Source organism: Tachysurus fulvidraco, chromosome 13 (genome assembly GCF_022655615.1).
Source record: "Tachysurus fulvidraco isolate hzauxx_2018 chromosome 13, HZAU_PFXX_2.0, whole genome shotgun sequence".
Taxonomy (NCBI): Eukaryota; Metazoa; Chordata; class Actinopteri; order Siluriformes; family Bagridae; genus Tachysurus; species Tachysurus fulvidraco.
Genome location: NC_062530.1, coordinates 19,234,840 through 19,249,513, shown reverse-complemented (window position 1 = coordinate 19,249,513; position 14,674 = coordinate 19,234,840). Strand labels below are relative to the sequence as shown.

Here is a 14,674-nt window from a genome sequence, read left to right as displayed (position 1 = left end):
GCAGGAATGAGTATGATATCATACTTTAATAAAAACATTATATATATATATATATATATATATATATATATATATAATTGCCCATAGGTAAAAACAGAAAATTAAAAAAAAAAAAAGAAAAAATATAGAAAGTTCTAACTGTCTATTTCATATGAGCCATAAATTCCATTTTTTGTTATCAGGGAAAATTCGATTCAAACCACGACTTCTAACATTTCGAATCATTCCCGTTATTTTTATTAAGTTAAGTGTTTAGATGACAGTTCATGCTGACTAATATGCTGCATTTCTTTTCCTGTGAGGGAGCAAAGGATCAATTTTATTTTAAAGACATTTTAAAAACTAAGACATACTGAAACAATGGTTTGGTCATCTTGCTTATATGGTGAAGCAGAATAAAGCAGCACATGGATGCTTCTTCGGGCCCGTTGTTTAATAAGTATACATCTGGAGTGCGGATACTTTTATACTCCTTCATAATTCAGACGTGTGATAATGTATTAAGGCCTAGCAATAACTGATCAACATGCATTGCCTTTTTATTCACATCATTCGGCAACTGCTGCTGAGGTTTAGTAATAAAAGTTAGTTGTGAGATAAAACAAAATCATCAACAACAGCCGGCCAGCCAGCCAGCCTGACATACAGACAGACAGACAGCCAGCAAGCCAGCCAGCAAGCCAGACAGACAGACAGACAGACAGCAAGCCAGACAGCCAACCAGCCAGACAGGCAGACAGCCAGCCAGCAAGCCAGACAGACAGACAGACAGCAAGCCAGCCAGCCAGCCAGACAGACAGACAGCAAGCCAGACAGCCAGACAGACAGGCAGCAAGCCAGACAGCCAACCAGCCAGACAGCCAGCCAGCCAGCCAGACAGACAGACAGCAAGCCAGCCAGCCAGCCAGACAGACAGTCAGCAAGCCAGACAGACAGCCAGACAGACAGCCAGCCAGCCAGCAAGCCAGACAGACAGACAGACAGACAGCAATCCAGACAGCCATCCAGCCAGCCTGACAGACAGACAGACAGCCAGCAAGCCAGCCAGCCAGACAGACAGACAGACAGCCAGCCAGCCAGCCAGCCAGCAAGCCAGACAGACAGACAGCCAGCCAGCCAGCCAGCCAGACAGCCAGCCAGACAGACAGCCAGACAGACAGCCAGACAGACAGCCAGACAGACAGACAGACAGACAGACAGACAGACAGATAGATAGATAGATAGATAGATAGATAGATAGATAGATAGATAGATAGATAGATAGATAGATAGATAGATAGATAGATAGATAGATAGATAGATAGATAGATAGATAGTGATGTTATAAATATATCAATAATGGCCTGGTGCTGCAGACGTGGATGGCAGATGGTACAACAATGTGTTTCCTCAGATGTTGAGACATCAGTGACACGCTCTTAATTTGTTCTCATATATCACACTTTATTTTACACTGACTAAATGATGTGGTCTGTGAAATCTTCTTCTCCATAATATGAATGCCGTTTATAAATGTGTGATCTGATATTATCACCAATAAACAAAGGCGGGTGTGTGATTTATTCAGGGCGTTGTCAAGATAGGGATCAATATACAAATCTCAAGACAAAATGAGGGTTTTTAAAATCTCTCTCACATATACACACTCATGCACACACTTCAGCAAATGCTACACAAAGGGCTTAAATAATCAGTTTTTATTAGCTTTTATTTCTCAGCTCATTGGCATTTCTTGACGTTACCGGTGTCTGAGTTTTTGAGTTATGTTACTTCTGCTAGAATTTAGTAGATGTTATGAGTAGCCTATAAGCATATATGATGCTGTTCTTGAATGTTTTTTTAATTGTATGCAGAAATAAGACACATAATCAGAGTTATTGCATTCATAAGCAGCCGAAGCAGCAGGTACTTCTGATTACAGCATTCATGGCAAACTCATTTCAATACATAATGGTGCAGAGAGCGTGTCCTTTAAGTTGTTTTGAGAGTAAGAAACAATTCAGACTGTCTCCCTCATCTCCAGCATCACTAAGTGAAAAGATGTAAAACATGTTAAAGCATAAGAGATCCATGTTGCTAACATGAGCTATCTCTTCTTTAAAATCATCACTAAATCTTCACCAAATCTGTTTAAGCATGCATTTAATTGACTCCCAATTAAGGCAAATGATCACATGATATCTTGAATTTATTTGGACTGATTATTCTTTTGGATCATGGTGGTCTTAATATACAGCATAACTTCTATGAACATGTTCTTTCAGCTGCTCCCTGTTCAGGGTCGCCACAGCGGATCATCTGGTCCACATGGTCGATTTGGCAAATGTTTTACACCAAATGCCCTTCCTGACACAACCCTCCTATTTTTATCCAGGCTAGGGACCAGACTCAGCGCTTCAGTGGTTGAGTTTGCTCGCTGCCTGGGAATCGAACCCAGCCGCAGTAATCAAAGCAGGGGATCCTTCCTCTGGATCACTAGGAGGCTCTGTGACCATCTAAACTATTAAAATGAAACTAGTTCTCAAGTTCTGTGTGCTGTTTATGCAATTATATTCACTCATTCTAATTATGACTCTCTGCATGTAGCGTCTAATAAAATATGATGCGCTATATCATAAAAGATGGCATTTTTATAACTGCTAGTACTCATATTAAGCTACTTCCGTGCATGTCTTTATCGAGGGTGCTATTCAGTGACCCACTGCAATTACTACCCAGTTCAAGCATGAATTCACAGTGCATCGAACACGGGTGGAATGACTGTAATCAGACTACACTTGCCTTAGAACTGGGTGTACACTGTGTGATGCTTTTTGAGCTCTTGAATGGTTTTACATTTCTGGACAGAAGTGTTAAAAATTGCTGGTGCCCATGAATGATGGAGTTGCTTTTTTTTTGCATATTAAAAAATAAAATAAAATAAAACAAAATTTAACAAACAAACAAATAAATGAATGAATCAATGAATGAATCAATGAATGAAATGGATGAATGAATGTGCTGGTTGCTTGAATTTTTTATAAGATGTTAGCTGAGCCAATACTGCATTTTTATTTCATGCTGGCCAACCAGCAGGTGTTGCAATATTATACTGATATTACCCTACAGTATGTTTGTTTGGGACAGGGGTGGCTCAAGTGGTAAAAGCTCTGGGTTGTCTGGGTTGTTGATTGGACTTCCAGATAGTGTGTTGTAAATCAAAGGTGTTCACAGTCATTGTGGCTGCAGTTATGTGTGCCACATATTTAGCCACATCTTCAGACTTAAAGGATTTAAAGCCTCTTTTATAAACATCCCATCACGTCTTGAACATGTGGAATGGAAAAACATGTGGCTGAATCACTGCGGATAAAATCCCCCTGGAATTGGGGCAATTTATGACAGGCAATATGACAGGCAATTTCATCAAAAAATGTGTTAAAAGTTTTTCAGTGCCAGAATGTCCTGCTTCCTGAATTGAAATCCTCAACATCTGAAAAACGTCTATTGTTAACTTCCTTTCGGTTTTCCATGTTTAGTTAGTTTACCGCTAAGCTTAGATTCGGCATGGGTGTGGTGTATCGACTGATAATTCAATGCAATTCAATTCAATTTTATTTGTATAGCGCTTTTTACAATAGACATTGATAACGGCTACTGTGAGAATCAATCAAGCAATTCACCATGCGATTACTGTGACTCCCGGCTTCAAAAGGAGATACAATGTCTATACAGCTCTCAAGCCATTTACTGGGGACTTAAAGACAGAGAGAGAGAGAGAGAGCGAGAGAGAGAGCGAGAGAGAGCGAGAGAGAGAGAGAGAGAGAGAGAGAGAGAGAGAGAGAGAGAGAGAGAGAGAGAGAGAGAGAGAGAGAGAGAGAGAGAGAGAGAGAGAGAGAGAGAGAGAGAGAGAGAGATCAATGAGTCAGTTCACACAAGGTAAATGGGCTGAAGTGATGTACTGTAAAGGAAGGTCCACTTCACTCATTCATGGCAGACTGAAAAATGACAGCTTGCAGTGACAGGATATCTACTCCACTCCACTGGACCTTTTCAGTGCCCATCAACCTTTTTCCCCTTAACATGCTCTCCTTCCATGCCAAAAAAATCTCCTCCCATCAGCCACCAGTCATACACCTCCACCTCAACTACATTCCATCAAGGTCTACTTTAGCAACTTTAAATGCTGCTACCAAATAGTCACGTCCAGAGCAACACACCAACAGCTGCTTTGTTCTCTTTGGAGGGATTGTCTATTGTCTATTGTCTATTAGCACTGTACAACTCTCATTTATGTGGAAAGCCCAATAAAAGTAGCATTTAGCTCAGTATTATAATTAATTACGAGCATGAATTTGTGTAGGCACTAGTGCAAATACAACCAGAAAATAAATAAATAAATAAATAAATAAATAAATAAATAAATAAATAAATAAATAAATAAAAGACTGTATAAAACAATATTATACAAAATGGACCTCATTATTAAGCTGGATACAAAATAATTTGACAGCCATTCAATTAGGAAAAAAACAACTGATGGTTAATCTGCATTAATGAAATAGTAGCACATGTTTTTTTTTTTTTACCCACAGGAACCTAGCACTGGATATAAAATCTACATAAACTTAAAAAATACAGTTAATATCAATTCATCTAGGCCATAATTTTAAAGTTGCAAAAGTATAAACCAGTTGAATATTTGCCAGGAAGAATTTGCATAAGGACATTATTTGATGCTCATTTTCTTGAAAGTGTGCCAATAACTCTGGAGTGAATTGCATAATTTTATTTTATTCCCGGACAGCTGAACTCTCTTCAACCCACTCGCATTGGCCTCTCAACATTAGAGGCATCCGAGGAAATGGAAGAACATCATCGAGCTCCTTGAAATGCAAAAAACATGCTGTGAGCAGCAGTAGCTGAATGAGGCCAAGGGAAGAGCTTGCTGTGCCTTTTAGAAACCTCCATCTTATACCAGCACATACAGGCTCCCAAAAGATCATGCAGCGGGCCTGAGGCGCATCATTTATTTAGCATCTCTGCTTTCCTCTGGCGAGCCAAAACCCACCAGACAAAAGAGTCAGAATTAACATGCAGCGTCTTCTGTCTCACGGTGCTCGACTTAAGGATTTATGTAATAAAAACTGAATGCATTTCTAGCAGCAGAGAGAATAGGCTCAAGATGCTCAATCACCTTGAACAACACTTCAAAAGAACAGCAAGGGAATACGTAAGTATGTAGTGGTGCCACCTCCTGGCTGCTCGCCATTAAGAATGAAGTGTCGTAAAACAGCACAGAGAGTAATGAAACATCTGCATTCACCCTCACAAAGACCAACAAACTCAACAGACTAATGTGACCCAAGACAGGTTGTGAGACACTTTCATCAAAGTGGTGTGTGTGTGTATGTGTTTGTGTGTGTGTGTGTGTGTGTGTGTGTGTGTGTGTGTGTGTGTGTGTGTGTGTGTGTGTGTGTGTGATGACTTCAAAAATGGAGAGAGCAATGGAGTGGCATGTGGAGAAAGAGCAGTGAAGAAGTGATGAAAGATTAGAACGTTTCACTGCAGTGGCAGAAAATGAAAGCTATCAAATGCAGGCAGATTCATCCATCTCCAGCTCACCTCATCAGTTTGCCTGAGTTCAGTCCTCTACACAGCAGGATGGAGCGAGCAAATAAGGAAGGAACAGAAAAACCAAGCTTCAGGTCTGCATTGAAAAAGCTGAACCTGATTCTGTTTAAAAAAATCTAAACAAGGTTAAAGTTCTATTATTTGCCCATTAGTAATGAAAAATGTGTGCTTCCCAACTACTACAATTCTAATATACCTTATTTTCACGTTAATGGGCTGCCAGCCAAGGATCGAGCTGCTTTTCTTACTCGGTCTTCAGGATTCACTCAGCCTCTTCTCCTAAGAAAAGCAGAGAAGGAAAAATCAATTTCTCCTTTAAAAGTACTGACTTTTAATTGTCTCTTCTGAACTGATAATATTGTGCACATGTGGAGCTGAAAACATTTGTCTACTTTCTTATTGCACTCTCATCCTGTGTGTGTGTGTGTGTGTGTGTGTGTCTGTGTGTGTGTGTCTGTGTGTGTTCTAGCTTTTAATAATAATAATTTTTTTTCTATAGCGCCTTTAAAAGTGGCATCTCAAAGAGCCTATTTAAGTCATCACCTCTGACACTATGTATGAGGGTCATAACCAAAGCCCTACATTCTACTTAGCCCTAAACCCTTCATTACTGAGACTTCAGCTTGATTACCTGCAAGATGCAGCCATTCTCTCTCTCTCTCTCTCTCTCTCTCTCTCTCTCTCTCTCTCTCTCTCTCTCTCTCTCTCTCTCTCTCTCTCTCTCTCTCTCTCTCTCTCTGTTTCTCTCTTTCAAAGGTACTGAACTGAGGCGAACCTGGGAATGACTTATTCTGCAATTAACAATATCAATATTTTCTCAATCTGACTTTCTTTTGAATATAGAAAAGAGAATTCCGGCAGATCAGCATGTAATGAATCATCAGTGCATTAAGAATGATCTTATTAAAATCACAAAGAAATTAAAGCATGATACAGTAATGACAGACTCAGATCAATTCAATCTTCTGGTAAAGAAATGTTCCACTTCAGGGTAAATCGTATGCTTGAAATGAACAGACTATAGTGCTGATGAACTGGGTGGGAAGAGGGGCAAGAGCCACTGAACAGATGTGTTGCCTTCGATGAGATGGATTGGACTTCTGAGAACTCTCTCTCTCTCTCTCTCTCTCTCTCTCTCTCTCTCTCAGGTACGGTCAATACAGAGTAAATAGAGGAAAATGAGATTGTGGGAAATGGATATACAGGTTTACTCAAATGCAATGACCAGAGAAGAATATATACTAAAATGATGTGATATTTGAACATCCCATCTTTTTAACAGATTAATCCCTATTTGCTGTTATAATAACATTTACTGTTTTAGGAAAACTTTCCGCTAGAGTTTGGCATGCCACAAGAGCATTAGTGAGGTCAGACGCTGAAATTAAGAGGGCGAGGAAGCTGGCATACAGTTCATTCAAGTTCATCCCAAAGGTGTTTCGGGAGGTTAAGGTCAGGCACCTGTTCAGAACCCTCCAGTACTCCCACTCCAACCTTGGCAAAAAAATCTGTCTTAATGGTCCTTTCTTTGTGCAGCACTGTCATGCTTTAAGAGGTTTGTGCTTCTAAGTTCTTAGTATGCTACAGCAAACAAAGACATCCTACAAAATTGCATGCTTTCAACTTTGTGGCAACAAAGATTTTAATTATGGTTGTAGCGCCCACTTGTTCCATCAAAAATAATAATGATTCTAATAAATATGTCATATAATTTCTCTAGCATACAGTAAAGCAATGTTGTTCGGATCAGGTCATGTGAATGCCGCACACACTAAGCTTATCGTTTGGATACATCAATTAATTGAACTTGAACATAAATCTATTCTTACAGTCCACTATAATAAGCTAAGCACTCGTTCACTGTCATTCAGATTTAATTCATTGGATAAAAGACCACCTCAGTGACTGCAGTCTGTGCTAGAAAACACTGTTAATTCTCTGGCAGGATCACTTAATGGAAAACTATTAGCAGCGTAGTCCAGCTAAATGAGAATAAATGAAATAAGTCAACATCTTTTTCTTTTAAAGCCATAGCCTTTTTTTTTTCTAATCACCTATCAAGCTGGGGCTATTTCTCGGCCGAGTGCTTTGGCGTGCTGAGGGTCACTGCGTTTGTCAACAGCAAGGTCGAGAGCTCTTCTTCCAGCAGCTTGAGCTCAATGTGCTGGCTGTGGGGTGCTGACTAAGCACTTTCATACACTATCATTATTACTGGCACTTAGTTGGCCACAAGTGACCTGTTTGAATTACTTGAAGTCCACTGGGTAAGAACATTTTAAATATTTCAGTGTAAGTAAGATAAGGGCTGCACTGAAGTGCACTTGCAGTAAAATTCTTAATCGCTTGTCTTAGTTAAGCGTTAGAGTTCAAAATACTTGATTACTTAAAGGTGTAAAGAAGTGAAATCATCTTTTTATCGGCTTCCATTTTAGAATTAAATATGCATTTGGAGTTTTGAAAGCTTATACTAAGACATTTACCAAGCCAGATGTCTATATAAACTGATCATCTGAACAATAAGGTGAAAAGTTTATATTTACTATATCACGATATAACACTTACATTCACAGCATTTGGCAGACGCCCTTATCCAGAGCGACGTACATAATTGCTTAAGTCTCTATCATTAGATACATTAACACCGGTTCACTAGGTTACATACTTAAGATAGCATGAGTCTAAAACACTGTTTTTTTTACTGTACAAACATACAACAAAATAGGGAAGAAAATACTAGTTGAAGTGTTTCATGGATAAATAGGTCTTTAAATAAAATCCCTCCCACACACACAAGCCAGATGAATCATTATAGAGAAAACATGTTACCTGTTATTTTTATTTTTTGAGATACTGAAATGTGCTAGATAAATGAATGAAGTGGCGCTCTGTTAGTACTGCTGATGTTATTCCCAAGTTCCCCTGCCTTCTGGGATGTGGTCTAACATCCTCAGCTGTTCTTGCCCTTTAAAAGCCAACGATGCCCTAGTTTTTATTGAGTAAACTAAGCCTACAGACATTTTACAATGAAAAGCAAAGATCACAGAATTGAATTATCCAGGACACATGCTAAAAACTAAAAAATATAATTCATAGTCGACTGTCTAATATACAGCCTGTTCAAGCCTTATATGAAGCAGAAGTAGACTGAATGTAACCTTTAGAAAATACCTTTATTAAGAGAGACATTTATGTTTCTATTTAATAGGGATGAATACGTATAACATAATACAACAATCATCAATAGTTAACGATTTGAAAACACACTGCCAGAAATTATATTAAATCTGATACCATACAGTATGGTGTTTAATAATATTGTAGGGTTCAGGAGACGTTGCACGGTGTATGAGCTTTGGAGAGGATTAAACACAAAGTATGAAAGCTTAAAAAAAAAAACAAGCTTGCTGTCGTTAGCTGTTTTTGCACTTTGTCAGACAAGTTCCTTTCACACGGCGTCCCTGACACAGTTTTCCGAGTGTGACAGCAGCGTTTGCATTCATGCATTTTTCCCAATGGCTGAAGAAAAAAAATGCATCAAAGTAAAGACTTGTCTGCTCCAAGGCAAAAGGCAATGTGGTAAACACTCTGCTCTGACAATTATAACTGCTTACAGTTTTGGGGGAAAAACATAAAAAATGTTCCTCATAGCACAGAATGTTTATTTTTTTTATTACTGCATCAGACCTCAGAATTCTTTATGTGAAAAACATGGAAATAATGGTATAAGGGATAAGTGTCTGATATTACATAAAGTGTAATGTAATTGGATGGACGTACGTACATCCATCTTCAGTAAACCTTCTAAACTGGTCATCTGGTGGTTGGAGTTGGTGGTGGATCAGAAGCCTCTCTTATGTGTGAGACATTTAGAATACCTACATCCATTTTAGGCCACCATACACATGTACAATCACAAATTATTTTAGTTTATCCAAGTAAAACATATATACCATATCCCCACGCAAGGGGTTTGGTAAAAACAAAAAATAAAAAACCCACCACACATTTGTTTTTATTGCTAACGGATTATTTTCTCTGCCCCCATTACAGTTAGCTCAAAATACTTAATCTCATAAATGTGTAAAGAAGTGAAACATCTCTTCTTTGGCTTCCATCTTTAAAATTTTAATTTACATTTTTTATTTTTATTTTATTGAAATAAGACATGAGTCACAACACACCACATGAAACATTACAAAACAATTGTGCATCTGTTATTTCCACTTTAATTTAGAGTCGGCTATGAAAAAGTTGCTTTGTGCTAGCTAAATAAATGCTTTCCGGCAATGCTGATGTAATTCCCAAGCTCCCAAGATCTACATCCTGAGATGTATTCTAACATCCTAAGCTGTTCTTGCTGTTTTGGGGAAAAAGGAAAAAAGACCAGAAGGAAACAAATGTTGACAAGGGAATGGAGAAAGAAAGCAAGTTCTCCAGTAGGACTCGAATCTAAGGCCATGTTCCAGCTGCTTGTTAAACTTGGACAAAGCCCTTAAATACCAATGGCAATTTTATATGGCAATTTATTAGGTCATTTTTAGTCGAATTAAATCTTATAGGATCATAATTAAATTCACTGGCATTTTAAGTAACACACACACACACACACACCTCCGCCACCACTAATTAAACACAAATCCTGAACTTTGTGAGTATTGTATAGATGCCAAGGCCATTGCACAGCTGAATTTCCACAGGACCTTGTGGCTGAGTTGTAATTTATCTGCAAGGTGCGATGCTTTACATTTTGATGAATACACTGCCGTGTGACACCAGATACATTTTAAGGGCAGTGAAGCCTGGTGCTGTGTACTGAATGTGCAATGTGGAGATTGCTTTAAAGCAAACATTATACATATAAATCAACACATTGGCAGACAGCACATATATGACTTTATGTTGAAAGATGAAAAGAATGGCGTTCGTTTGTTTAACTTCCAGGTTAAAAGATACAGAGTTCACGCAAGGAAAAGCTTTGTAAGTTGTGAGGATATGAAAAGTGCATAACACCAACTAAAGGAAACTTAAAAATATACACAGGTTTGTTATTACAGTGTCGTTGCAATTCCATGTGTATTTATGAAAGCATACATAATGTAAATTAATTTTACTTGTACTTTAATTTAAAGCCAAGAAATATATACTATTTCAGTGGCATTCCCAAGGGTCAGAATCCTTAGGCACCCTATGACTCAGGCTGTCACAGTGCAACTGCATTACCATTGTGGTGCATTTCATGTCTACACAAAATAACCTAGGGTTAGGTTTAGTAAACCATAAAAATAAACTTTATTTACACACCTGATTATGGAGCTCTGTGCAGTGATGCAAAAACAGAAATCTAGATGCATCTTAGAATAATCATTATAGGCATTTACAAAAAAATAAATAAATAACTCACAGTCAATCCATACATAACTAGACAAAGATTTTTTAGTGTTCTAGTTAACATCACTTAACATCTACACCATTATGTTACTCTGAAATATCAGATGTAAGTGAGCTACAAAAGTGAGTCATCATGATATTCCAACATAAATCATATATCATATTCTTAAAATATCAGGTATTGTGTCAGCTATTATGTCAACTTATATCAATGTTAGGTAAAAGTTTACGGATTGCTTTTGTCAGTTAAAATGTATTGTGTAATCTAACCTTATGCTAAGTGTTAGAAAAACATTTTGCTGAATGTGACTCCTAAAAAGAATATGTGTCTGGAGACATTCGTTTAAAACCTTGGCAGTGACAAGAGAAAATGAGAGCTATGCTACTCCCAAATGCTTCTAAAACCAAATCCAATTTCCTGTATGCTTAAAATCCAGAAAAGTGACACTATTGAAGCACGGCAAAGGCTATCATGTGCAGTTTTCAAACTGCTGCTCATGCGATGTCAGGGATCTGTTTAATACACTCAGAGGAATACGCTATCCACTAACTTCCACATGCATGGGCTCATAGACATCCATAATTAGCTAGTGTTGCTCTGATTGATATGGGATAGACAGTATGTCACCCCTCCCTCCATGAGAGCACAGCCAATTTTGCTTTCTTGGATACCCAGCTAGATAATGTTGACCTATTTTCAATCACTACCACATAGATCTCTGCTTCTGTAAAGCAGTGGTCTGATTAAAATACTGACCAAAAAAAAGTAATAGCTACATTAACAATGTTTTCAGTAGAAATTGCATCAACATTCAGACTCAACATTCAGAGAAATGCAAAAAATATTGCATTTACTGTACATGTACTGTACGAAAGAATGAAATATTGTCTCTTAAACTCTAATACTATAAAGCAAACCTTCCACCACTTTCCACCCATAATCCTAATCTCTACATAGAAAATCCTCCTGTGCAACATTAATGTCATAACGTAGCTAATCTTCTTTTCCTCTCAGATCAGCATTAGGGAAAAAGCAATCTCAGGTTAGCATTTCTCATGCTGTAACTCTTCTCTTATTCTCTAAACTTTGGCACTTTTTTTTTAATACTTGGACCTGCCTCCCTTATTCTTCTTTCAGCTGCTCTCTATCCTCTTCGCTCATCCATTTCCTTTTAGTCCTCTGGCTACCTCCTTTACAAGATCCATCATATCCTACATGTATAATCCCCACGCTGCTCTATAATCTTTATGTTAAAACCATAAAGCCTGCCAGACTGTACTACATTCTGGCTTACACCATTGCCCAGACCAGCTGCTTGGGCTCTACGGATCTGATCTCAGCTATGAGGTCATTCTGGAAATCAGAACCTCATCAGTCTCATTTTAAACTTTATCAAAGCAACAGAAATACTGTAAATAAACACCAGTAAGAACATTAGGAAACTTTCTATTCGGAAAGCAAAATATAGCTGATAACTTCAAAGTGTAGTTTAACTATAAAACGTCGTAATAGCGGGCGAGATCATTTGAGATAATTAGAACTCAATGCATAAAGTCTCTTGTGTTGAACTTCGATAGGATACATCACTGTGCCTGTTAAATGATACTAATGGCAAAGTAAACAGACCGCTTCTGAATGAAATGTTCACTAAGTGTTCTAGCCTTGAGTATTCAAAGAAATTGTCTGTTTCTTCACCTCCAAACAAAACCATACACCACAGCTACGTCTCACAAAAACATTGCAGTTCTACCTCTTCATTTCATTTAGCCTAGTACAATGTCTCTGTTAAACAGAAACGGTGCTTTTCTGTGTCTCGCTTCTCTCTCTATTGTGCCGAACTTTTTAAATTTGTCTGTAACACCGGTGATTTCAGAGTAAACCCACAAACACACTGCGCAGGGCTACAAAATGCAAAATGAGGAAAATAGACAGGAAGACACAACAACACATTACAGCTCAGAAGCTCATATTTAGGAGGCTAAAGAAACAAGTCAAGAAGATGTAACCCTGACAACCGATTTCACACGTTGTCCCAAATAACACCTTACAGAACCTCCTTCAGGTCACATGGGCGATGAGGCATGAAACTAAAGTGGCTGTGTGATGGAGAGCTTAGGGGTATAAAAGCAAAGGACCTTCCTAGATGTTACCAGTTGTGTTCAGCAGTGTTACAGTTACTTTATTAATTCAACAAATCAAAACAATAAATTAAACGCGTGATTTAACGGCTTACAATCCCTCCCACATACTGTATTATGATTCAGTTACCTCAGTTTAGTATCTTAAATTAAATTGACACATTAAATTTTATGCATAATTAACTTTCAAATAAAAATAAAATCTAGCAATATTCAATGCATTGTGCAAAGTGCAGTTTATAAGCTTGACAGATAATGAATTTAGGATATAATTAGGATTATTCATGCAGCACCATACAGACAATATTCTAGACCGCTTCTTGACTTTTCTTTTACTAAGTAGACTGCTTGCAATTTTCTCATTTGTATCTCATTGTATTAGTCTTCATTTTTGTTTATTTTTTATTGTCTTTATGTTATATTGCAGTTAAAATAATAAAAAAACAGTCTTTTCAGTCTGTATTTTCTTTTCCCAAGTCAAGAAGCAAGCAAAGGCTGCCAAGTCCAGATGCTGTTGAGAAAATCCCTTCACAGACTATGGACTGCACGTGGGTCATTTTAATCATCTGAGCTGGTCGTTGAGAAAATCAGTGTAAGCAACGCCGAAACCCGACTCTGACTACAAAGAACTTTCCCTGAGTAAATATTAACATATTTTATGAAATCTTATGTCAACTTTGAATCCAGCCCACAGTGTCATTCCTCACACGAACACGTGTGGATTGTTTCTATGAACTTGGAGCGAGAAATAATTAGAAAGAACTGTTTGCAATGCGATGAGTAGTACAGTATAAACATAAACTTCATTTTCCATATGAAGACCTTCCTTCCTCCCCAGAGTCCCTTTACCAGAACAGAAACTGCACAAGATCACAGAACAATTTCAGTGTGGTGAAATCTGCAGGCAGCAGCTCCACATGTAGCTAAGATACAGAGCTTAATTAAATCATTTATCACACAGGCTTTATTTATTATTTTACGGGTTTGTTTCACATAAGTTCACAACAGACACTGTAGTTTATCAGAAGATCTTTTCTCTATTTTTTCCTTTGCTGCTCTGTGCCCTTAACAAACCTAGTCAATGTGATTGGTCCTCACTAGCAACATCAGAAGGAGCAATACGAGCACTGAGGGAAAGCAGAGGAAGGTAATGTACACCAGTTTGAAGCTTAAATGGGAGAGAACACCCCCCTACAGACACCAGTTTGGGACAATGCATCTAAAGATGCTCTCAGCATGCAGGAAACTAGGAAACACAAAGCTTTCATAACACCATGGCATTGTTCAGAACTTTCCGGTGGTGGATCAGGATCACTTTAGATATTTACTGATCTAATTAAATGAGGTAAATCCAAAGATTAATTCAAGCAGCGCAATTCAGCCTAACAATAATAATACTTCACTGAATTACTAAAGGCCTGAATACGGAGATTAAGTTTTCGGTTCAGTGTTCGAGTTTTACTAATTAGCGATGTGCATAGAGGGCTGCTCTCTTCATCCCACTAATCACCGTAATTACATTCATCTTATTAAC

General features: G+C 38.0%; 1 protein-coding gene across 3 annotated transcripts in view; it reads right to left on the bottom strand.

The window, feature by feature from the left end:
* tspan9a (tetraspanin 9a) overlaps positions 1 to 14,674 on the bottom strand; it is a 181,581-nt gene that overhangs the window by 102,727 nt on the left and 64,180 nt on the right. For 2 of the 3 annotated variants that reach the window (XM_027161582.2, XM_027161584.2), the window contains one exon: positions 5,810 to 5,892. The exons of the other annotated variant lie outside the window; for it this stretch is intronic. The gene's annotated coding sequence lies outside the window, so the exon portion shown is untranslated. The remainder of the gene's footprint in view (positions 1 to 5,809; positions 5,893 to 14,674) is intronic. 3 annotated transcript variants of the gene reach the window in all.